Source organism: Vombatus ursinus, unplaced genomic scaffold, assembly GCF_900497805.2.
Source record: "Vombatus ursinus unplaced genomic scaffold, bare-nosed wombat genome assembly UNPS02000749.1, whole genome shotgun sequence".
NCBI classification, from domain to species: Eukaryota; Metazoa; Chordata; class Mammalia; order Diprotodontia; family Vombatidae; genus Vombatus; species Vombatus ursinus.
Genome location: NW_020940527.1, coordinates 13529140 through 13554994, shown reverse-complemented (window position 1 = coordinate 13554994; position 25855 = coordinate 13529140). Strand labels below are relative to the sequence as shown.

Sequence of the window (25855 nt, the reverse complement as noted above, 5' to 3'; positions counted from 1 at the left end):
TTTGGTTTCTGAGGAAGGAAAATTAGGGCCTTACTGAAGACTAGTTCAAACTCAGCTCATTTCTGGGTGACATGACATTTTAACAACAACCAACCTTCCACAAGCCAACCTGATCATGCTTACCCAGCCAAACGGGAAGAGAGAAAGGAGAAAGCATGAAGAATGGACACTAGGGACTGTGAGAAACAAATCCACAATAGGAGAAAGCATATTAAACAATTATGTAAAGCACAACTTTCCATAACAACTCCCACTCTCCAATCCATACAACAAAAAAGGCCAAAACAAAACGGAATGCTTCTATTATAGTTGGGTGCAAACAAGCAGGGATCCTGCTGGGATTTGAACTCAAGAAGACCTGAGTTCTAATCCTACCTCAGATACTAAGAAACTGTATGGCCTTGGGCAAATTACTTACCTCTCTGTACCTCAATTTCCTTATCTATAAAATGGGGATAATAGTAACATCTCTCACAGGATTGTTGTGAACATCAAATATCCAAAGTTATTTGCTTTGCAAACCTTTAAGTACACTATATAAATGCTAGCTACTATTTCTGATTTTGTCTCTGAATCCTTGGGCTCCTAACATGGAATCTTGCACATAGCAGGGGCTTTTTAAATGCCTGCTGGGTTGGATGCGGTAGCGCTATTATTTAAACCTACAAGAGACAGAAATATTTTCACTCAGTCATTTTTCAGTCGTGTCCGATTCTTCACGACCCCATTTGGGGTTTTCGTGGCAAAGATACTGGAGCAGTTTACCATTTTCTTCTCCAGCTCATTTTACTGATGAGGAAACTGAGGCAAACAGGATTAAGTGATTTGCCCAGAGTCACACATCTAAGTAAGTGTCTGAGGCCAGATCTGACCTCACAAAGATGACCTGCCTAGTTGTCCAAAATACACAAAAGCAAAAGCAAACAAAACCAAAATCCACCTTCGGCAACTCCACAGCAAACTATTTTTCCACCATCAGCTGCTATCAGAGCACTTTATCATGATCCTTTCTCTCTTCCTGGCCAGAACCCCATGAGTCATCATTATAAAAAATGGAAGGGGAAAAAATCAGATTAAAAAGTAAAATTTGTGTTCCCTGGTAGAAGGAACTTTCAGACAAAAAGAAAACTCTGTTCCCCTTGCAATCAGATGCTCAGCCCCGGAGGGGGTGGGGGGGAGGGGGAGGAAGGCTGGAGGAGGAGGTTTTGTTGGGATCCTAGCATACTCAGGGCTGGCATTCCTCTGCAATCAGCCAGAAGATTTATGTCACAAGAGCTTCATTCAAGCTACGCCCAAGAGAAGGCCTTTATTGTGTTCGGGTGCAAGAACAAGAACACAAGAGATCTGGTAACAAAGAAAAATGGCTCTCTCCCGGGCCACAGGCTCGGCCAGGCTGGCCTGAACAACCCTGCTGTCATGGTTCTGCCTGCCAGCCGAGCCTTTTCTGGTAGAGAGGGGGACTTGAGTGGCTTTTAAAAGGGGGACACAGCACACTGGGCGCCCAGGCACAAAGCAAGGATGGATGGCTAGAGAAAGGGAGCGGTCGAGGGCACGCTTTTGGCCCCTGCCCAAGCTCTGCAGCTGAGCCCTGGAGCCCCGGCTGGGCACTCCATAGCCAAGATGCCAGCTGCTGTTTGCCAGCCCATTGGAAAGACAAGTCTCGGTCCCAAAGGGAAGCTGAGGACCAAAGATGAAGACGGGGGCAGAGAGGGGGAAGGCCTCACAAGCTGATTTCCTTAGGGGGTGGGGTGGGGGGTGTTCACACTGTGGGGAAAGGAGTTCAACAAAAACCAGGCTGAAGAAGGCAGATGGCAGGCAGGTGGTGGTTATTTCTCGCCTCCCCCCTCCCCCTGCCCAGCTGGTAAATAGGGTCATGAGAAACTTTTGTCAACTGTCTCCACAGAGGAATTTGGTTCCCCGGTGGAGAGATGGGGGTGGAGAGAGGGTAGTGCAAGGGAGGGATGCTGAGATAAGGTTGGCACCCTCTGGGGAAGCAGCCCACCAAGCAAGCAGTGCAACTACCAGAAAAAGAAGACAGAAAACATCCAGATTTCACCAACTGAGGCTTCTTTTGCTGCTAGGCATAAGGAACACAAAGGCACCTATTTTAAGAATCATTTTAATCACATCTGGAGGGAAAATAGAATACGACGACTTAGTTTTCAATATTAGCCTTTTTTTTCTTTTGCTTTAAATTTAATTTTAAATGCCCAGAAGAAAAAGGAAGAAAACAAGAGTTAAGAAGGGGACAAAAAAAAGACCATTTTGTTTCTTGTTAAATTTAATATGCTTTTTTAAAAGAAGCAAACTGTACCTAGGAAGTTCACAGTTTCACATGCAATCCTCTTTGTTCTTTGTGTATTGAAATGTCTGTTTTTGATGAATGTGCTCATGATAAAGAATGATTTTTTCAAGAAGGAATGCCACCTTGAAAGTTTACGATATAAAGTAATTAATTAGCTGAACTAAGAAGGGAAGAGGGGCCCTAAGGAAACTCCCACAATTCCTGCAACAAGGACTTAAGTTTTTCGAATTGCCACAAAGGTCTACAAGTACTACAGCCCTCAAAATGCTGAGCTTCCCCAAAGCAAAGGCCCCAATCCAGATAAATAACACCCACCAGGGCCAGGGGCCCTCCTCCATCCAGCTGGGCAGGCAACCACAGGTCAAATCCCTAGTTGGTAAAGGCAACAATAAAAATCTCTGCAAAACAAAAGTTCCCAAGTCCCTGCCCCAGATTCCCCAGAGGACTTTGCATACAGTATAATTCCAGGACAACCAGAGGCTCCAGAGCAGCAGGCCTCAACAGGTGGTTTTAGGGAAAGCAAGATCTTTCTTAGGTGACTTGGTAAGCTAATGCAGAGCCAGGGGTAGTAAACATATGAGTCAAGTCTGAAGTTTTTAACACCTGTGGTGGCACAGAACAGGTTAATAGGTTAATAAGTACTTCCTGAACGCTATCCTATTTTCTCTGACCAATGAGATTCTTCCATGAGAATAATAGATTACCTACCAAACAGGAATAGCAAAACTGCAAAAGCTTGAAGGCCTACTTTGGTGCAATTGCAAATTCATAACAGCCTCTATAAATGAGGCTTTTTTGGGTCCAGATTTGTGGTTTCTTATGTGTAGGGGATCTCCTGGTGTGACAAGATTCCTCCACAGATACACAGATAGATCAACAGCCACATGCAACTGATCGTCTTGCCGATATATCAGGGTCACCCAGAGCTTAAGTGAGCCCTGCCCATGGTTACCATGCCCATGGTAGTTATGTATCCCTGGCAGAATGTGACCCCAGGTCCTTCCAGACTCTGAAACCAGTTCTTTATCATGGAAATCACAGATACAGACCCAGAAGAAGACATTGTTGTCTCATTTCACAGATGATGAAACTGAGGCCCAGAACACGTCCAAGCTAGCAGACCTAGAATTGAAGCCAAAGGTGACTGACTCCATATCTGCTGTCTTTACCCCATACCACCATTCTAATACCAGGGTACTTCTCATACAAATGCTTCACATTGTGCATCATCTCACGTTATCCTCAAGAACACCCTCTCAAGTATCTAATTCAAACATTTTCATCCCCATTTTACAGATATGACCATTGAGGCTCAGAGATTACCTGACTTTCCCAAAGTAAACACTAGTGCATGAGAAAGCCAGGATCCAAATCAGCCTCCAAAGACACCAGTGTTGTTCTTTCCATCACCCCAGCTCAGAGCTAGAAATGCCCTCAGAAAATCCATCTAGTGACTACATTCTAGTCCAACCACCTTCATTTTCTATATAACTCAGGAGGGAACTTATCCTGCCTACGAGAGTCAGCCAAGGAACTTGGACTAAAATTGAGGGCTCACACCTTTCAGTTCACAACCCTTTTCTTCCAAGTAAATCTGCTTTTAGAAATCTTTACGTATAACAGAGTAACAAAACATGTCGATAAATCGGATCATTAAGCACCTATGATATGCCAGGAGCTGGGAGGAAAAAGGTGAAATCAAGACAGCCCCTTCCCTCAAAGAACTGTAGCTGTCTCATAAGTTTGCAACTCACTTCATAAGGATAAAACCCCTACTTTACCCCATTCCATCCCAGTCCCAAAACCTAGATCATAGAGGCCTACTCATACTAACTCACTCAGAGATATACATAGATATATGTATATCTATCTACCTATAGATAGATATACATATATCTATACATAATCTATATCTTTACAGATATCTATATATGTATCTATATACGTATAGATACAGATATGTAGATATAGATATATAGATAGATATCGATACAAATATAGATGTAGATGTAAAACAGCTCTGGAATTAGGGAAGGGTCAATACCTGAAAACTCCCTCACACATATACTGATCGCTAATCCTGAAGAATGCCCAAGACTAGCCAACTTCAAGGGGTAGCCCAGAAATCAACTTCTCATCTATTGTCTAAGGGCCAACATAATTAAATGCAGAGAGAGCTTTAGAACCCACAAGGCTGCCAAATCCTCCACTCCATGTGAATGCTCAACGGAGACATTTCACACTGTCCGACGTGCCTAATTTGCCATCCTGACCACGGGCCAGGAATACCAAGAACACTGACTATCCAAGGGCCACAGGTTTCAGGCACTGGAGGAGCGTCTCACCCCAGTCAAGCATGCAGTCATGAAGGCATGTTGTCTGCACCTTGGCCTGTTCCTAGGGTGGTCGTGCAGAGATCTTGGACTCAAGGCTGCCTGCTACCCACAAGGGTAGCCTGCTTTCCTTCCCACCCTTTTATTACCACCAAGGAATGAGAATTCAATGAATGTTTATTGCTCATTTGTGAGCCAAACTCTTACTAGTATGACTCATCCCAGCATGAAAATAAGCCGGGGTTCTCAAAGACCAATAATATAATAGCTACAATAATAGCTAGCATTTACATAGCATTAACACTCTATATGTGGTTGATCCTCACAACCCTGTGAGGGAGGTGCTATTTTCATCCCCATTTTACAGATGACAACCTCTGGGAGATGTGAAGTGATTTGTCCATGGTCACAGAGTTCTAACTACTTAAATACAAAAGTACATCCACTACTGCAGCCCAAGGAAGAAATTAGCACATTCTCATGGGATTAAGATTCAAAGGTGTCTGACCTCTTTGATCCTCAATTTCCTTCCCTATAAAATGGGGAAGGAACTCTACTACTCACCTGATGGAATTGTTGTAAGAAAAGTATTTTACAAACCCTAAAATCCTCTATAAACTTGGAAAGGCTTCAAGGGGCAGCCCAGGAATCAACTTCTCACCTATTGTCTAAGGGCCAACATAATTAAATGCAGAGAGAGCTTTAGAATCCATAAGGCTGCCCACAAGGTAATGAATTTTTTAATACCAGCACCTGATGAAATGTGGAGAGGTCAGCCTACTAGCAATAAAATCAGGGCTCTTTCAAAATGTACAAATAAGTCTGCATGACACCCATGTTGACAGTGGGGGTCTAAGAGAGAGTGAAATTAGTCAAGGTTTCACCCTCATGGACTTTACAATATTGCAGTCAAATGGCCTCTCAAACATGGAGGCAGCTACAATGAACAGAAAGCACACATAAGCATCCTGCTCACCATGGTAGAGGGCAGCCAATCAATTTCCCATTTCCACCTGACCTCCCCCCCCCCCCCAAGCCCCCAACCCTCCAGCCCAAACTCCAGGTCATTCCCATCCGGACTTCACAGGCACAAGCAGGAAGCAGCACATTTCCACCTATGCGCAATGTTCAGAGGAAGGGGACAGGCCCACCCATTTCATCCTTTCTGCAGCCAGGCCCTGCTTTGAGAGGAAGAGCCAAAAGGCCTTCGTTCTATTTCCTGCTTCTGCTCTGAAAGGAAGCCGCCTATTTAGAACTAGAAATCCCATCTATTATTTAGTCATTGCCTTTCAAACAGGCTTTTTAAACCATGGACAAATAATAAAGCATTCATACCTAAGAAAATGAAACAGAGCCTTCCAAAAGGGTCTGAGATGAAGTATGTGAGTAGGCCAGAGGCAGGGCAATCACAGAGGAAACCGCAGGATGTTCATACTGTGTTGTGTATTACCAAGAGATGGTTATGTTTGGAGGAAGGCTCCGCAGAGCAAGAATTTGGCAGTCAGGAAGATCAGAGTTCAAATCCTGCCTGCCACACTAGCTGACAAGTCACTTATTCTCTCTGGACCTCAATTTCCCCATCTGTAAAGCAGGAATAATTCAATTCAACAAGGCTCTATGCTAGGCACAGGGAATACCACAAGAAAAATAAAACGGGCTAAGGGAAAAACAACACCAATGGACAAACAGGTAAGATACATGTATACTTACAGGAAAGAACACCTGCCTCAGGGGGTTATTGTGAGCCTCAAATGAAGACAGACAGACAGAGAGATAGATATAGATTCACACAGATATACAGACATATATTAGATATATATGTGTATATACACAATTCTGTAAACCTTGAAACATCATTATGAATGCAAGCGATGATGATGATGATGATGATGATGATGATGATGATGATTGGGGGGGTTTGTTTTTTAAGGTATAGGTTAGAAAGGATGACCACTGAAGTTCCTTCTAACTGACAAGTCTGTGAATACTCTCTTTTGGATGAATTTATACAGGCTTAGGAAAGTCAGTTGGTCAAACCAGAGTTTATTAAGCACCTACTATGTGTCAGGCACTGTGCTAAGTGCAGGGCAAAAGATAGTCTGCTCTCAGGGAGCTCACAGTCAAATGGGGAAGCCAACACGAAAACAATCATGTACCAACAAAAGGTACATAGAATAAGCTGGAGATATTCTCAGACAGAAGATACCAACATTATTAAGGAGGAGCCAGAAAGGCTTCTTGAAGATGGAACTTGAGCTTAGACTTACTGGCAGTCAAGGAAACCAGGAGGTAGAGATAAGGAAGGAGAGAGATCCAGGCATGGGGAGATAGCCACTAAAAATGCAAACAAGGTTTTTCTCCTTCAGTCGATCGACAAAAAATGTATAAATTGCCTACTATGTGCCAGGCAAACTTGCACTTCAAGCCAGTTTCTCCAAGCTTATAACAAGACTAATTGTCCTACACCTGATAAAGGAACCTATCATTTGAGGACTTGTCAGGTACTAAAAAAAGTCTTGGGATATCATCCAGTCCAACCAGAAAGAAACTGAGGCCTAGGGAAGTTAGAAGACTTGCCCAAGGTCACACATACAGGAAAGAGAATAGTCCGCATATGAACTCAAGTCCTCTGACTCTAACTCTGTGTGCTCCTTCCACTAGCATATGCCTTCTAAAGCCAAATGCAATTAAACAACAGCCAAACAGGCTTAACCCCACTGCACCTGCTTGTAGGAAAGGATGGCCAAAAACAGGAGATCTAATCCTTTTGTGAACTCTAAGAGCTGGTCTCTGAACATTCGCCTCTGAGCCCTTACTGGTCTACATCTTCCACCTGCTGTCCCCAGGCCCAGTCATGGCCACCCTCTCCCTTCCTCAAACCCAAACTCCACTCATCTTTCATAGTCCCAACTCAAATCCTACTTCCTCCAAACAACTTCCCCCTTCACCACTCTAGCTCACATTAACCTCTCCCCACTTTGAACTCCCATAGGGCAGGGACTGCCTTGTGCTTCTTTTCATATCCCCAGCACTTAGCACAGTGTCTGGCACATAGCAGTGCTTGATAAATATTTATTGATTGAATAATTGTCTGCACAATTCACTTGGGGACTTAACTATGCTGCTTTGCCTTATTTCCTAGTCAAAGTCCTATCTCCCCAGTTGCAAAATGCTTTCGGGCTAAAGATTTATATTTATAGCCTCCATGGTGCTTGGCATAAGACATAAGTATGGTACAGGTTCAACAAATAATTTTGGGGCTAAAGTGAATTGAAACCAGGCTTTGGAAAGGATGAAGAAAAATAACACCAACAACAACAATACTCACATATCTAAGCCTTGTTGCTTCAGCTAAGAGCCCTGAGCCAACCCCATGGAAAGGGTCAACTTCAAGCTATCTTCATTTTTCCCCTCCTTGAATTAAACCCCCATGTTTCTCTTCTAGTGAAGGACCAATTATCTAGAACAGAGCGAGGCCACAGGTTCCCCACCCTTACCTAGAACATGAACTACATAGAATGAGCTGCCATCTTGAATTCTGAACTAAATCTGGACAGAACGAGTCTCCCTCCAGGAGTCATTCCCCTAAAAGGCACTCCATAATTACTGAAACTGTCCTGGTTTTCCTAGGCAAATAAATCATTAGCAAAGGGGAATAAGGGCAGCTAGGTGGTGCAAAGGATAGAAAGCTGGGCTTGGAGTCAGAAAGATTCAACTTCCTGAGTTCAAATCTGGCCTCAGACACTTACTAGTTATATGACCCTCGGCAAGTCACTTAACTGCCTCAGTTTCCTCATCTGTAAAATGAGCTGGAGAAGGAAATGGAAAATTACTCCAGTATCTTTGCCAAGAAAACCCTAAATCGGAGCCACAAAGAGTTGGACACAATTGAACAACACCACAACAACAAAAGGAGAATAATTCAACACAATTATATAGCGTACCCAGATTTAGGCATCTGCATACAAGATACATCTTCAAGATACATCAAGCCTCACATTTTCAAGGCAACAGAAGTTTTGCAAATAAGGTAGAAGGCTAAATTCTAACACTCCAAAAAAATAGTATTCCATGGTTAAGAAACAACTGGTTATTCAATCCACTTGATTTAAGATTTTAATCTTTAACGGAAACATATCACAGTGAAAATGCTTAAGAAAGAGAATTGCAGATTTCCAGCATTGATCCTATGACCTCTGTTTATATATAACCTTTCCTATCTATCAATCTGCGCTTAAAGTTACAGTATTATTATCCACCTATCCCACGTTAGTAGATAAGGTAAGCTATTGCATCACCCACTTGTCCTGGCCCACCTCCAGATACAAGTTGAGGACTGCTCCTACAAAATTCCAACTTCCAGCTCTCCTACGGCCAGCCACACGAGCCCACACATCATACCTTTCAGGAAATGTGTTAGCCACAAAATGCAATTATTAATGTGATTATATATTTATTTCTTGCTAAAGTGAATCATATCTTTCTAAGAGTATCTTCTACCATGCCATTAATTTTGACATTGGGCACTCAGAAGCTGGGGTGTGCTTTCAAAACTTTTTTTTTTTTTTAAACAAGGTACAATCCAAAATCCAACGTTATTTTATTTCCTTTTGTCTCTGAAAAGAAATGAAATTCATCGTGCAGGACAGAACACAGTTCCAAACACAAACTCTGTTTCAGGTTATCTGTGTTATTTCCCTTTTGTATGTGAAGAAGACATAGCTGGCTGGTTTACTTCCTGAGCTAGGCTGCACGTAATTAGCAGCGCTTCTCCCCGGCCCTACCCCACCCCCACCCCTCCTTATCCAGCCTGAAGCAACTACAAATGGGCAGTGCTTGTGGGTTATCACTGGGAGGATTTCAAGCCACGGGGAAGACCAGGGTTTGAATACCACCATAGGCCACTTGTATGACTAAGCACAAGGCTCCTCTTCTGGGCCTCAGTTTCCTCACCTGTAAAATGGGGATAATAATAGCCTACAGTACCTACTTTCAGAGCTAATGTACACTAAGTGCTTTTGCTAACTTTGAAGGAACATATAAATGTCAGTTATTAAGGATTAAAAGAACTCTAAGTGGCTGAAAGTATTACAGATAATGGAATTTTCTGAAGGCAATACATTTCCACAAGGAACTGGTCAATAGATGTAGGAACCTGAAAAAGTATCTGGGATAAGAGACACTGGGGATATCAATATTGTATGGAAGAAATATAGCTTTGCTTCCCTCTACAAGAACCATTTGACAATCAATGATGGGGCTCAGTACGGTGATACTTCAATAGTCAAAATATCCTTGAATGCATCAGACGCTCTCTTTAGAATGGAGGAACACAACCCCTGTATACCTTAGGCTATGCTGAAAAAAATGCATCATCTCATGGCCAACCTTTGGGTGATGAGTCTCTTTAAAACTGTGTCTGGGAAAAACTGAAATTCTTAACCAGATCAATCATAAAAGGAAGAATTTATCTAGCACTTTAAGGTTTACAAAGTACTTTACACCTATTATCTCACAGCAACCCTGGGAGGGAGGTGCTATTATTATCCCCATTTTACAGATGAGGAAACTGAGGCTGAGGAATTGACTTGCTCATGGTCACAAAGCAAGGTAGTCTCTGAGGCAGGATTTGAACCTGTATCCAAAGCCTTTCTATAGCTTGGTAGGGCCTGCCATTGCTTGTGCTCATCCTCCATCGGCATAGCCTCCCATGCCATAGGGTGGCTTCAGGGTACACCAGCATGGTACAATGAAGAAAGCCAACTCTGGATCTGGAGTCAAAGTCCTGGCTCTGTGTGCCCCTGGGGCAAATTCCTTCACCCTCAGTGAAATGGTGTTAGATCTCCACTGTCCCTTTTCAGCTCTAAAGCTGTAAGCAAAGACTTGTCACCAAAAGGCTGGCCATTAGATGATGCTTTTTTTTTTTGAGCATAGCCTAAGGTACAGGAGAGTTATGTTCTTCCCCTGTGGAGGGAGTATCTGATAAAATCAAGGATATTTTGAGTATTAAAGTATCCTGTGTCGAGCTCATCATTGATTGTCAGAATGGTTCTTGTCAAGGGAAAACCAAGCTACACAAAAACAATTAGAAAGCAATCTACAAGGAGACAGGATTTCAAAATAGCACCCAATCAAGTGTTAAATTATACTGTACAGAAAGCAGATGGAATAGTAGATAACTTGTCCTAGCAACAAAAGGCAATATTTCTAAGGCCTCGTTTTTACAGATAAGGAAATTGAACTTCAGGGAGCTGAAGGGACGGCAGAGGTCACAAACTAGCCAGTGGCAGAGTATGTACTTAGAATTTCTGCCTCCAACCCCAGACTCCATTCCACTGTACCACTCCTACTTTCTATTAGGCTACAGGAATTCTGAGATGAAAGAGGTCTAAACATTTGGAAAAAAAATACTAACTGAATTGAATACTAATAAAACCCAAAACAGTTTCAGAATGATTATTAGAACAGTATGCATCATCCAAATTCTGGCAACAAACGGCAACCACAAAACCAAAACTGCACTGTCCCACTCATGTAACTCACCGTATAGTCATCAAGTTGGCCAGACATTTACTGTTGTTCCTAATATATTCATTTCTGAATCATGATTGCATAGATAGCTGTGCCCTATCAAGCTCTACAAGGGCTAATCTCCTAAGAAACTGTATGGAGAGACAGTCTGGGGTTCGCATAGCTGCCTGGTGCCTATGCCTTGGGGGGGAGGGGGAGGGGAGGAGACGGCTGCACTCCCTCTATACTCCAACATCCCTCCCCAGTTCAAGAGGTTACAAGCTAGAAAGAAATTTCTCTGGCTGAGTCTTTTCTTATTCTCTTGAGTGCTACCCTAATTTGTGTCACGGGATAAGAAGCCACAATGTCACCACCCCACATCCTACCCCACCCAGTAATAATGAGAAATACGACACTTCTGGGGCCCCAGAAGCAGTAGAGCAAGCTCTTTGCAGAGCCCCATAAAAATGGCTATCAGCAATAATACAAGAGTGGGCAGGCAGAGGCTAGTGGCCTCAGTCAGCCAAGAATCTTAATCACAACCACTTATTCTTTATGTAAATATGAGAGAAAGCCTAGGGTGGTAGATTAAGCATGCTACCAGGAGCCAGGGCATGGGAGCTCAGGCCTATCTCAGCCACTGATATCTGGGTGAACTTCAACCAAAAATCAACAGCTATAAACCTCATCTTCCCTTTCTAAAATACCACCTCCCACCCTTATTTACATTTTATTGTGAGGGTCACTTGAGATTAACGTGCATTAGAATGCTATGAACACACCAAACCCTGGTACAAATGTAAGGGGTCATATTATTTTATTAGCCAGTCTCCAAAGGATGGATTCTTCCACAGGGAAAGGACTTCAAACATGAAAGACTTTGGAAACAATCAAGCCCAATGTTTCATGTAGTTGATGAGGAAACAGAAGCACAGAGAAGTTACACAGTTAGCTGTAAAAAAACAAGTCATTAAGTACTTGTATCAAGCCAGGCACTGCACTAAGCACTTGGGATACAAAGAGATGGGGAAAAAAAGACAGTCCCTGCCTTTGAGGAGGTTACAATTCTAATGGAAAAGACAACACATGAAAGGAAGCTGGGCAAGGTGGAAGTGAGAAATCCAGAGAAGCATAAAGGAGTGAGTTGCACACAGCTGAACTGGGGGCAACTTCCTTAAAACGGAGGTGACAAGAGGAAACGGTCAGTTCATTCAGAGGAAGGGGCTACTGGGGTGTAGGAATCTTGCAGCTGAAGAAGGGCCCAGGTCCTCCATTTTCAAATCGAAGGTAAATCTTTCTAGGACTGGCAGAATTAGGCCAAAACACCCTGGTCAACTGAAATCTAGTTCAGTGTTCTTTTCATTCTCTCTGGCTACCTCCCCCTTTTCAAAGCCACCTGCCGCAGCATTGTGGGACTCTCCAAGATGAATCAGAGAGACCAGAGAAGATGAGAATTAAGGCTTGCTGCCCACCTAGCCTGAAACCAGAAATCAGGACACCGCCACCATTTCGAGGCTGCTTTCTAGGGGGAAATGATTTTACCAGGTTATTGTGTTACTTGAGTATAACTAAGGCACATGGGATGGAGGCCAAAAGAAACCAGTCTTATGATGAATACTGCTCTTTGCTTCCAGGCTAATTCCAACTGACCTCATTCTTTCAGAGGCCTAAACTACCCCACCCCTTCACTTATCTCACTCCTTCCTTAACGACTGATTAGGACAAGACCTGTATGTATGGTACACAACCCACTCAGGGGAGTCAGGAAGCTCACCAGCTACGTGCAGGGCAATATAATGGGCATTGGAGAAGACTCAGTCTCTGATTCCAAAGAATTTAGTCTAAGTAGGGTGACATACACACTGACTAAAATTTTTTAAATAAATGAGAAACAGGGTAAGCTAGGAGGCACAGTAGATAGAGCACCGGCCCTTAAGTCAGGAGGACCTGAGTTCAAATCCAGCCTCAGACCAAACACTTGACACTTACTAGCTGGGCGACCCTGGGCAAGTCACTTAACCCCAGTTGCCTAAAACAAACAAACAAAAAAAAAATAAATGAGAAACGATTTGGAAAGGGACAATGCTACTGTGAGGTCAGAAAGAGGTGACCGATGGAATTAGAGAAGACTTCATGGAGCAAGTGGTATTTGGATTTGAAGGATCCATAGGAATTGCCTTGCATAAAGGGGGAGAAAGGACACAACTGATTTTGGAATCAATGTGAGCCAAGGCTCTAAAGAAGGAAGGTCAGGAATGCTTAAGGTGTGGAGGTAGAGGAAGAGGAGGATAAGGAGATGGAGATGGCATTTATTTCGTGCTGAAAAGACTTTTACACATGATATCTCCTTTGATACAACAACACTCAGAGATAGGTACTATTATTACCCCCATTTACTCGATGAGGAGATTGAGTCAGAGAAAAGTTAACTGACTTGCCCAATGTCACAACCAACTAGCAAGCATTTGAGGCAGGATTCAAGCTCATGTTTCCCAGACTCCTAGCTGGAGTAAACCTGCCGAAATGAAGCAGTGATTATATGATGTGGAGTAAGAGAAGAGAAAAGTTGGACACAGTTTAAAATAAGGTTCAATAAGTACAGTGGTCTCAGATTATCAAGAGTCTTAAATAGCAAGCAAAGCCATCTGATCTGGGATCAATATGGAAAAGGGAACTGCAGAAGACTGTAGACCAAAAGCATGATAGGATGAGCTCTGTATCTGAGTACAACTATTGTCACAACCATTAAAGATGGGAGGGGAGAGAGAGTGAAGGCTTAGAAAAACCTGTTAGGAAGGTGGGAGGTTCACAGGTGTTACACACTGCACATGTTTTTGGACTTTCTAAATGTATTCATCAGTCGCGCTGACTTTCTTTTTCCATCTCCAAAAAAACCAAAATATTATTTGTCATATGGGATGGCTCTTGAGGAGGGAGATGAGGAAGGATGCATGGGATACTATGATGATGTAAGAAACAGAAAATAGCAATAAAAAATTACTTTAAAAAAGCTTTCTAGGAAAAGGGTTCAGTGATCAGTGACTTGATTGGAAGTCGAAGGGACCAATTAGTGCAGTAAGATAGAAAAGAACTGTCAGCTTTGGAATCAGGGAACCTGAGTTGAAAACCCTGGTTCTGCCAGTCTGCCATTATCTGTGACCTTAAAGCAAGTCACTGCACTGTCTGGGCCTCCTTTCCTCAATTGTAATTGGAGAGGTCCATACTAGATGGCCTCTAGCAAGGGGTAAGGGGAGGTACATAGGTAAGGAGGGAACAGGGAGAGGACAGATACAATAGATACTGAGGAGGCAGAATCAATAGCATTTTATACCAGACTCAAGTAAAGAAGACTGGACAGTCAAAATTACCACCAAGGTTTGGAGTGTGGAAAAATGGGTGAATGACATTACCACTGACAGAAAGTGAAACTGGTTGATGGGGCAAGATAGCTCCCTTCTTTTCAACTTGTGTGGGCCATCCAAGCACAAATACTGGATAAGCACTGTGAGATCAGATTATCTCTTATCAAGATTAGAGGTCAGCCAGGCCAAACTGTACCTTAACAGGAAGTCCCCTCCACAGCACCCCAACAAGTGGCCATGTATCCTCTGCCTAAAGACCTCTAGTGAATAAGGAACCCACTACCTTCCCAAGCCATCTAACCCACTCTTGGATGGTTCCATTTTAAAATATTTTTCATATATTGAACCTAAATCTGCAACTTCTATCCATGGATACTAGTTCTACCTTCTGGGGAGAAACAGAATAAATCTAACCTTTCTTCCACGTGGAATATTTCAATATTTGAAAACAGCTAAGATGTCCCCCCAAGTCTTCTCTAATCCCAGGCAAACTAATAATAATAACAAAAAGAAAAATAATAGCTACCATTTATGTAGCACCTACTATGCCCCAGGCCCTGTGCTAAGCACTTTCCAAATATTTTCACATTTGATTCTTACAACAACCCTTCAAGGCAGATGCTATTATTATCCTCATTTTACAACTGAGGAAACTGAGGCAGGCAGAGGTTAAGTGACTTGCCATAGGTCAACCAGTGACTGAAGTCAAATTTGAACTCAGATCTTCCTGACTTCTGGCCCAGTATTCTACTAACTATCTAACCAACTCAAGTTCCTTCTCTTAACATTGAACAGCTGTTGTGTTCCTGGATAAGTCATTTAACTTCTCTGTGCCTCAGTCTCCTTATCTGTAAAATGGCAATAATAACAGCATCTATTTGACAAGGCTCTTGTAAAGAAAAAAATCAAAGAAGATAAAATTATTATTGTTTATATCAACCCACATATGGCATGAGGACAAGGCCCATAACCAACCAGCTATCCTCTGGATGTCCTTTAGCTTAGCAATGTTCTCTCTAAACTGTTAGCTATCATTATTATTATTGTTGAGACAGTTTACTATGTGCCAGGCACTGTGTTAAATGTTGGGGAATTCAAAGAAAGGCAAAAAAAAAATTCTTAAGGAGCTCACATTCTAATGGAAGAGAAAATATGCAAAAAGCCTTGTAGATTCCCACCTCTGTCAACAACGTTAGTGAGTCCTCCTAACTTTACGTCATCTATGGTAATAAGCAAGCTATTTACGCCTTCATCCAACTCACTGGTTAAAAATATTAAACAACACAGGACCGACCACAGATTCCTGTAGCCTGCCCCCTAGAGATACAGTTTTAAGTCAATATAAAACATTAATGCCTATTCTTTGGATCCAGTCAATAATAATGAATCCACTTGATGCTGATTTGGGAAAAGACATCCAGGCTGCAGAGAGACAGACTTGGGAGTAATCATCTAAAAGAGTTAAAACTGAGTTAGTAAATGAGATTTCCAAGGTAGAGAACACCCAAGATAGTAGAGCCAAAAACATCACATCATGAATTATCCACTTTATGGGTTCTGGCAAAGGAGAAAGATTGAGCTTTGGATATAAAAAAGGAGCAGTGAGAGACAGGATAATAAGTTGGAAAGAATACAGTATCTTTGAAGAAGGTATCCAGGAAAAGGAAGCAAAGAAAATGTTGTATCAAACTATCACCCCTCTCCTTCAGAATACAAACTCTCTGAGAGCAAGGAAGACTCTCTGGTTTTGTCTTTGTATCCCCAGAGCACAGCCAGTGCCCATCACATAGCAGAAATGCCTCCTGAACTGAATTGACAATGAGATTGGCAAAAAGAGCACAAGACTTGGTTATTAATTAGGGGAATTGAATTCCTAACCTTCAAGTTACTAATGTATCTCTCCAACCCCTTACTGCTAAACTTCCTAGAAAGTTAGTCAACACCTTCCCCTCCACTTCCTCAACACCTACTTCTGCAACCTGTCCAACATTAGACTATCCCAACACTCCAGCTCTCATCAACATCACCAATGGTGTCTTAATTGCCCAATCCAATGGTCTTTTCACAGACTTCTAACCAATACCTTTCTCCAACATTCACTGCAAGGCAAAGATACACCTTTCTTCCCCCTTAGCCTTTAATGATACCTCCACAGCTTCTCCAGGCAGTCAGACCAGTCCTTCCATTGGTTCTTCAACCTCCACTTTGATCCCAAGGGGGGCCATCAAAGCCCAGAGGCTCTGTCCCTTCACTCTCTTCTAAATCAATGCTTCAATGACCTCCTCTTAGTAATGGACTCCTAGATAGATTAATAAACCCAGCCTCTACTCTAGAGCCCCTAACCTCCAACTGCCTTTGGGACAGTGCCCCACATCCAAGACCACTCACCTCGACCCATCCCCCAAAATACTGCCCCCTCAAATTCCTTACTGATAAAACACTCATCCCCTCATTCAGGCCCAAAACCTTAGTCATCTTTGACTCTTCGTTCTCAGCCACTCTCTCCAACCCCATACACAATCAGCCATCGAATCCTAATAATTTTATCTTCAAAGTATCTAAAATAGGGGTTCTAACCTGAGGTCCATGATGAGGTTTCATGGGGAAATGTGTGAGTTGAAGGGGGAAAAAATGACATCTTATTTTCACTAACCTTTGGTTTCCCATGTATTTTTATTTTATGTATTTAAAAACAAAAATCGGAGGAGTCCATAGGCTTCAGGAAGACATTCTTGGGTCCAAGTTATGAAAAAAGGTAAACCTCAATCTAAGAGCTTTCTTAATCATCTTCCTTGCTAGCCTTCCTGCTTACAGTCCCTTAGCCAATCCAGCCTTCTTTCTGCCAAAATAGTCTTTCCATTAACAGAAAGAAGGCTGACCCTGTCACATACACCCCCTACTCAAAAACCTATAAGTTTCCTACTGCCTACTGGATAAAATAGAACTCCAAACTTTGGCATTTAAGGCCTTTCCACAATCTAGATATCATGATACCATAATGGCTCTAGGTTCAAATCCTACCTCCCACGCTTACCACCAGGGTACTTTAGATAAGTCAATTTAACTTTCCAGCACTCAGTTTCCTCATCGATAAAATGGGGGGGGGGGGGGGGGTTGGACTAACCTGGAGTCCATGAGTTTGGTTGGTTTTCTTTTAAATTAGTTTTATAACTTCATTCCATTAGAAAGGTTTCCTTTGTAGTCCTATATATTTTATTTTATTCTTTTAAAAACATTATCCTGAGAAGCAGACCATCATAGCATTTAAAAGGTTAAAAACCTTTGGACCAGATGATCACCTAGGTCCCTTGGAGCTCCAGATGTGTGATCCTAGTTTCTCACCCCCATATTCCCATTCAGGCCCTCTATGTTTTAATCAAACTGGGCCCCTAACAGCTCCTTAATCTCATCCTGCTTTTTCCTGCCTGGAACACACTCCCTCCCCTTTCAGGAAACCTTTCCTTATCCCTCCTTTGCCAACCCCCAACTAAAAGTCACTCCCACCTCAAATTTTGCTTAAGAGAGCTACAAAGTCATAGAGAACATAGATCATGTTCAACTCTCTCATTTTACAGATAAAGAAACTGAGGCCGAAAAACGGCTGAGTGACTAATGGGGAGGGTCACATGGGTACTAAGTGGTAGAGACAAGATTCAAATATAGATATTCTGGCTCTAAATCCAGTACTCTTTTTTTTCCCCACTGTAAAACATCAACCTTTTATCATAATTTATTTGTGTCTTATCTCCTTCCCCTCTCCCAACTGACTGCAGGTTCCTTAAGGATATGAACTCTGCCCTTTTTCATTTTTCTATCATCAGCCTAGCACACTGACTTCCACATAACAAAATCTAATTAGGAGGTCTCTGGTGAACTTTGAGAAAAGTGTCAGCAGAGTGATGGAGGTGGAAGCCAAACTTCTAAGGGGTGAGGAAAGAGTGGGTGGTGAGGAAACAGAAGATACAGACAAGGAACCCGCCTTCAAGTAGTTTGAAGAGAGGAAGAGGTGGGCGAGGAAACCAAGGTCCCTCTTTTAGGATAAAGGAAACCCATGTAAAAAAACCAGCTGATTTAAGAGTCTCAAAGTCCTCTCAGTATCTGTCCAGCGGAAGGGGAGCATAAGAATCCCTTTGAAAGCATCTTGACTTAGAAAACCGCATATTAACATAATCTTTATTTTGTTATATTTTTACTTATTTTGTCAAATATTTCCCAATTACATTTCAATCTGGTTCTAGCACAATTTTGAAGCATGTTTGCCATCTCTGGCCCAGAGTACATAAAGGTTAAGTGACTTGTCCAGGGTCACATAACAGTGTGTCAAAAGCAGGATTTGAACCCTGGTCACACCAACAAAGGGCACCTCAAAAGGCACCCACTACACTACAACTGCTTCAATAACCTGAACACATCTCAGTACAATTTATGGAAAAAATCCTCCAAGTAACAGTGATATCCAATTGGAATTGAGCCTGGCTGATACTGAGGGGAGAACAGTAGGAAAAAGTAATTGATCCATTTCTAGTCACCCCATCCCAAGCACGTTCAGACTCCCTGTTCTGGACTGGGTGTGCCTTAAGAACTAGAAGGCAAAGAAAGCATTCTAATGGATTTCTCTTTGTCCTCTGACTTATCTAAACAGCACTTTAAAAAATGCTTTCATATCCATTTAAATCAATAACAAATTCAGTAACAAAAATAGTTAAAAAAAAATTAAATTCTGCATCTTTCTGAAAACCCAGAAGCTCAGGATCTCAGAATCATAAAACTTTAGAACTCAAAGAGACCTCAGAAAATGGTCATTTCCTCCATTTATAGAAACCAATAGTGGTGAGATCTTTCAGGATGTTTCTGAGAAACCCAGCTGAATCTAAATTATAGAAGCTTATCTCATATGACCCACTCAACCCCTAAAGGGCAGATCTCAAAGAGGCCCAATCACCCTGATGCCAGACACTTCTTGAAACTGAGCACTCTGAATCTTCAGTTTTGGATTCCCCTTTAGAAAGGAGAACTTGGGACCTTCAATTTATTGTTGCCATGATGGAAGCCTGGGAATGTTAACTGAAAGCCCTCTCTCTAACATATTCCATTGTGTAATCTTAAAAAACTATGCCCCCCTTCTGGACTCAAACATCAAGGAAAAAAAACTTATAAAACACATAGACACATCTGCATCTCCTTTTCCTCCAGCTAAATTGCTGGGTTTGCATTCCCTATAACACAAAAGGGGAGGGGGGTTGGGAGACAGGAGAGTACAGTGATTACTCTTACTTCCTCTTACATAGAGGTTACTGGGAGAAGGCAGTGGGGGTCAAACTGCTTTTTAGGATTTCACAAGTTCTTCTGGTGCCTGTGCAGCAAACAAGATATGGTGGGGGGGCCACAAGGGAGAGAAGTATTCAGCTGCATAATACATTGAAGGTACAATTTGGTGCCCCAAACACAGCCCAGATGGCTTAACATTCAATTATCTTCACACACCGCAGTTTTCCCATTGCCAAAATCCAATGCTATAAATACACATACAAATGGCTCTCTTTAAAAACAAGGAAACAGTGATACATTTATCTGTTTTAGAGGTTTTGGTAAATGCTCTTAGCCAAGATTGCCACTCTCCTCCTAAAAACAAACTTGGGCTTTCATAAGCACTAGATCCCAATTGTCTCCAATGCCCAGTTCACTCTAAGCACACTCCATTTCTTTCCAAACACTTTTCTCTACAAGTGATTCTAGCTCCCTCATGGAGACCTAAAGATGACACAATGTATGTATAAATTTGGTTGGCTTCAGACCCCAGCTCTCTGGGCTGGCTTCATAATACCTGGCAACCTGAACAAGTGCCCTAGGGAAAGGCAACCAAGATGGAAAGTAAAAAAATCTCAACTACTAGGTGAACTTCTAATAAGCACAAATCTATCAACTGTATTTACACTTACATACACCATTCATTAAAGAAAGGCCAAAACCTCAAAAGCACAACCTAACAGACAGTAAAACTTGAGGCAATATAGACTTGGAAGTTATAAGAAACCTGAGTTTGAATCTAACCTTCCACACTTACTAGTACTGTGACCATGAGCAAGTCACTTACTTTCCCGAGCCTCAGTTTCTTTACCTGTAAAATAGAGATAGTTATGAATCTACCTCAGAGTTATTGTGAGGATCAAAGAAATAATGAATAGAATATGTTTACCATAAAAATGACAGTTAATATAATTATTGCTACTTTAGTCTCTGAAGACCTACAATTGGAAACAATACCTCCACCTCCACCCAATACCCAGTGCAGGAAGTTAGTTACAAAGACTATTTGGTTATGTTAGTGTCTACTTCAAACATGGCCGCTCACAGCACACCATTATATCCCAAGAGAGACAATGGGATTTTCAGGCTGGAGTCCCATTGATTCAACGACTCTGGTTACATCAGAGTCCACATTTACCGGTTTGAAAAATGTCAAGCCAAGGGATCTCAACCTTGGGGAGGTACAAGCCTCCAAAATCTCTGAAAAAGCTGTCGGGGGAAAGATATGGGAAAAAACCAACCAGTCATGCAACCACTGGCAGCAGCAATCATTCATCAGTCAGTGGTCAAATACTAACCAACCCAAACCACTAAACCTCTTTCAACTCGTTTTCGAACTTTAAGAATTGGTTGGGATAAGGGAGAACCACCCTCACAGGGCTGCCGGAATGAGGATCAACTCGGCCATTGTCAGACCTCAACAGGGGCCATTTGCAAAGAAAGATAAGGGGTGAGGATTTCAGATTCAAAGTTCCTCAGGGCCAATGGACCGGTTGTCTTTACCCAAAGAAACCCATTTCTCAGCCAGTCTCACTCAATTTACTTTTTAAAAAATTAAAGATCTTGCTGCTTTCAACGACCCACCGACCACCAATGGTATGACTTAAGTAAGAAACTTTTACCTGCTCTATTGCTAACGTACTCTAAAGTTTCTCCCTGTGATAAAACCAACCTGTTCTGTCAGTCCGCTTCCATATGGGAGACTTCTAACATAACCCCTAGCAGCTGCAACTTAGGACTTCAACAGTGTATGGCACACAGTAAACGTTTAATAAATGCTTGCTAACTGACTGACCAGGGCATAAAGTAGCAACCTCAGGGGAATGAGGGGCTTGATGCTTCCTTAAATACATTTTTCAAACCAGTAACTTAAAAAAAAAAAACTACCGGCCTTCTTCCCCACCCCACTGACCCGAGGGGTCATTCACGAGGTTTTTACTCAGGTCACTCGCCAGAATAAAGTCAGTTAAGACCTGGTCTTCACTTTCCCTTCACAAGGGCCTGATCGATCTCTTTCTCCTCCCCCACTTCCCAACTCCAGGGTGACACCCTTCAAATGAGATCTCTAAACACGTTCTTGAGTGGGGCACGAAAGGGAAAGGAGCTGAAGTCTCGGGGGAGCTGGCGGGTAGGAGGCGGGGTCCCAGCAGCCAGGGCACCTCTCTCCAGAGAGGAGCCCAGGGCACAAGGAGGGTGCCCGCCGGGGTGCCAGTCGTGTGCCCCGAAGCGTGAGAACAAGTTGGAGGCCCAGGACTGAAAGCGAAAGGGGAGGAGGCTCGAGCGGCCGAGAGGAGCTCGGGTGGCCGGAGACAATGGGGGGAGGAGAGCCCAGACTGGAGGGGGAGCCCGGCAGCGGCGCGCACAGAGCCCCTCGCGGGCGATCGGCGGGGGGCTCCCCACTACTCACCCGCGGGGGCGGCGGCGGCGGCGCTCTGCCCCGGCCGAGGAAGTTTGAGCAAGTTAAGCCGGTAGGAGGAGGTGGCGAAAGCTAGGCTCACTCAATCCATCCGGGTGCCCCGAGCATCCGAAAAGGGGGCGGGAGAGAGGCGGAGACACTGAAGCGGAGCCCGAGCCCCGGGAGCTCGCGAAGGAACGAAGGCTAGCCTGCCTGCCAGCCTAGGCGCCGGGTCGATCGGCGTCCTGTTCCTGGCACGGCGGGGAGCGCAGCGCGTCGTGAGGGAAGGAGGCACGGGAGGCGGGGCGCGCTTCAGGGCCCACGGGCGGCGCTAGCCGCCTTGGCTGGATGGACGGATGGATGGATGGATGGATGGATGGATGGATGGATGGATGGATGGATGGATGGATGGATGGATGGATGGATGGATGGATGGATGGGCGGACGGATGGATAGCTTGCACGCCCCGATATTCACAGAGCCAAGCCTAGCTAGCCCCCTTGTTGTTATCTGAGAAGAGCGGAACTTCCTTGCACTGCTGGTCTGCCCGCCTCTGGACCCTGCTGCCACGCCCCGCGCCCCGCCCCGTCCCTCAGCCCAGCCCAGCCCCTCCGGCTCGGGGACCTGCGCCCACCCGGGAACCGGAGACCTTGGCTCAGGCTCCTCCTTACGGCGAGCTCCGCCCTCCTCTCGCCTGCGGGGGGGGGGGGAAGAAGAGGGAGGGGGTGCTTCTCCTTAGCTCCTCCACCCGCGTATTCTGGCCCCCTTCTCAACCACCTTTGGAGAGCTCACGCCAGCTCCCTCGCCGCCTCTTCTGGAGCTGAAGCAGCGCCTGCTTCCATTGTGTGCCACGCGTGTTCCTGGAGCGCCGCTGGCCAAGGACAGCCGGCTGATAGACGGCCTGAGCTGAGTGTAGGGAGCGCGTGGAGAGTTGTGCCTGGTCCTTTATAATGAGTGCCCTCCTGTGACATCTCTTATTACCCTGTATCTTGTTTGTACATACTAGTTTGTTTGCCGGCTGTCTTTTATTAGCTTGTGAGCTCCTCGAGAGCAGGGACTGTTATTTTTTTTTTCCTTTCTTTGCATCCCCAGCGCTTAGCACTGTGCCTCACACGTAGTAAGGGATTAATAAATGCCTGCGGACTATTTGATTAGGGGACTCTAAAAGTGTGTGTGTGTGTGTGTGTGTGTGTGTGTGTGTGTGTGTGGTGGGGAGGGGGACCAAGATCCCTGGGATCCGCCCTGCCTCGTGGCCCCTTCTAAGACTATTCAGCTATTAGCAAAGGGCTGGCTTAGTCTCCTGCCCCTCTCCACACCTCCAAGAGATCGTGGGGGAAAGGGGAGAGTAAAGGCTAACTCTGCACAAGGTGCAGAGCGGAAAGGATGGGCCTAGGTAAAGTTGGCCAGTTAGTTAGGCTGGGCTGCTTCATCTTGAGGAGGAGGGGGGCGGGAGGTCCCTCTTTCCTGATGTCTATAATTATGTTTGGGGGAGACTGAAGCTCCTACTCGAACCGAGATTTCTATGTGCATGCAAACCACACCGAACTACAGACTACGTCCAAAACTTACCCCCTCTTGCGGCCACTTCTACCCTAGTGCTAAAAATAAATCCTTTTTTTTGGCTAGCACACTAGCCAGCCAAGATTTGGGTCCGATCTCTCAAGGCAGGTAAAAAGGGAGAGGTTAGAATTTGGTGACTGGCCTGAAGCAGAGTGAGGAAGAGGTCCCCCATCTTGTCCTCATATTTGGAGACCTCTCTCACTTAATTTGCATACCAAGATCTACGTAATTGCTCTAAGTTTATCAAAGAAGCCTGCGAGCTTAAAAGACAGTGCAAAAACAAAACAAACAGAAAAATAAAACTCAAAACCTCTTTCCTGACTCTTTTTACGTTGGATATTTAATTCAACAAGCAATTGTTAAGTGCCTATGGTGTTCAAGGAAGACCCTGGGGCATAAAAATAGAACAGCCCCTTTCCCCAGATTAGGCCGTACTAGAAGAACATAACATGTACACAAGTAAATGCTAAGTAATTTCAGGTGGGTTAGGGTTCTGACTGAGGGAATCAGGAAGGGGCTCCTGGGAACATGTGACAGCCTAAGAGAGAATTGAAGGAAGCCAGGAATTCTACAAAGTTGGGCATGGACTGCCTTCTAGAGAGAAGCCAGCAGGCCAGTTTGATTAGAACAAAAAATGGAAATGAAATAACAGGGGAAAAGTAGGTGGGAGTCAGATTGTGGAAGCTTTCATTTAAGGCCAGCTGGAGGAGTTTATCCCTAGAGGCAGCTGTGAAGCATTGAAGATTTTTGAGTAAGGGGGATTACATGGAGAAAAATGATTTACAGAGTCACACAGATATTAAGTGTCAGAGCTGAGATTTGACACTAGGTTTCTCCATACTCCAAATCCAGGGCTCTTTCCAGTACAACCAAAGTATTAACAAATCCTATGTTCTCTTCCCACCCTACTTTGTGAACTGGGTTAAACTTTGTAAAAGTCAAGGTAGATTCTTTCCTGTCACTCATATCATAGAATCATAATTTAGAACTTGAATGGATAGTAGAAATCATTTGGTCCAAGGGTTCTTAAATTGGGAATTTGATTTAAACACACACACACACACACACACACACACACACAATTACTTCAGTATAATTGTTTTTACTTATAATCCCAGGAAGTTTATTGTTTGTCTTTAAAATCATTCTGAGCAGAGATCCACAGGCTTCACCAGACTGCCAAAGGGGTCCATGACACAAAAGAAATTGAGAACCCCTAATACACTCCAACTTCTTCATTGTACAGATGAGGAAACTGAGGCCCAGGTAAATAAAGTATCTTGCCTAAAGTCATACAGGTAGTAAATGACAGAGTTAGAATTTGAACCTAGCTCTTCTGACTCCAAACTTAACAGTCCTTCCAAAGCATCACATTGCTTTCCTATGTCTTTCTAATATATTGTACTTCTAATTCACTGATCACCAGCCCTGGCTTTACATACAGCCTACAATGCTTTTGGGCTATATGGGGTGTTCCAGGAGGACTATCACCTCTGGTTTGAGGCCTTGATGAGCCATTTTCAGGGCTGCTCATTCACCTTTGTTGTTAACCTGTCACCCAACTCTCACCTATGTCTCCAAGGAGCTGTAGCATTTGCCACAACCCTGTAAAACTGTCTTGGCAGATAGGCTGAACCATATTGAGGGTAACAGTCTTCAAACCTGTCATCGAGTTAGGGAGATGTCTACCCCAAGCATATGAAGACTTTCCCTGGCTGAATGGGTAGATGAAAACAATTTGTTCCAATGGCCATGAAGGCAGCTGAAGAAGTCACTGTGGTGATCAGACATTGAAGATGCCAATGTCATCCACTGCATCTCAGGCCATCACCAGTCGTCATGACTTTTGTCCTGCCACTGCACTTCAGTGACTAAGGAAAAGAGTAAGCCTATGACTTTTTGAAGCTCTGCCTCACTTAAATCCAATTCACAAGAAAGTCAAGACATCACCCTGTGATGTCATTGGCCCTCTTCAAAAAATGAAGGATGAACAACAACCATGCCTTCAGTTACTTGAAGGGGAAAGGAGGAGGAAGAAGGGAGCGCCAAAAAAAAAAAAAACAGGTCAAAATATATTTATTTT

The 25855-nt window shown here is 43.6% G+C and overlaps 1 protein-coding gene across 1 annotated transcript in view; it reads right to left on the bottom strand.

The window, feature by feature from the left end:
* TSPAN14 (tetraspanin 14) overlaps window positions 1–22465 on the bottom strand; it is an 86991-nt gene extending 64526 nt beyond the window's left edge. Inside the window, exon 1 of the mRNA XM_027857500.1 lies at window positions 22225–22465. The gene's annotated coding sequence lies outside the window, so the exon portion shown is untranslated. The remainder of the gene's footprint in view (window positions 1–22224) is intronic.
* Between the last annotated feature and the right edge of the window lie 3390 nt (window positions 22466–25855).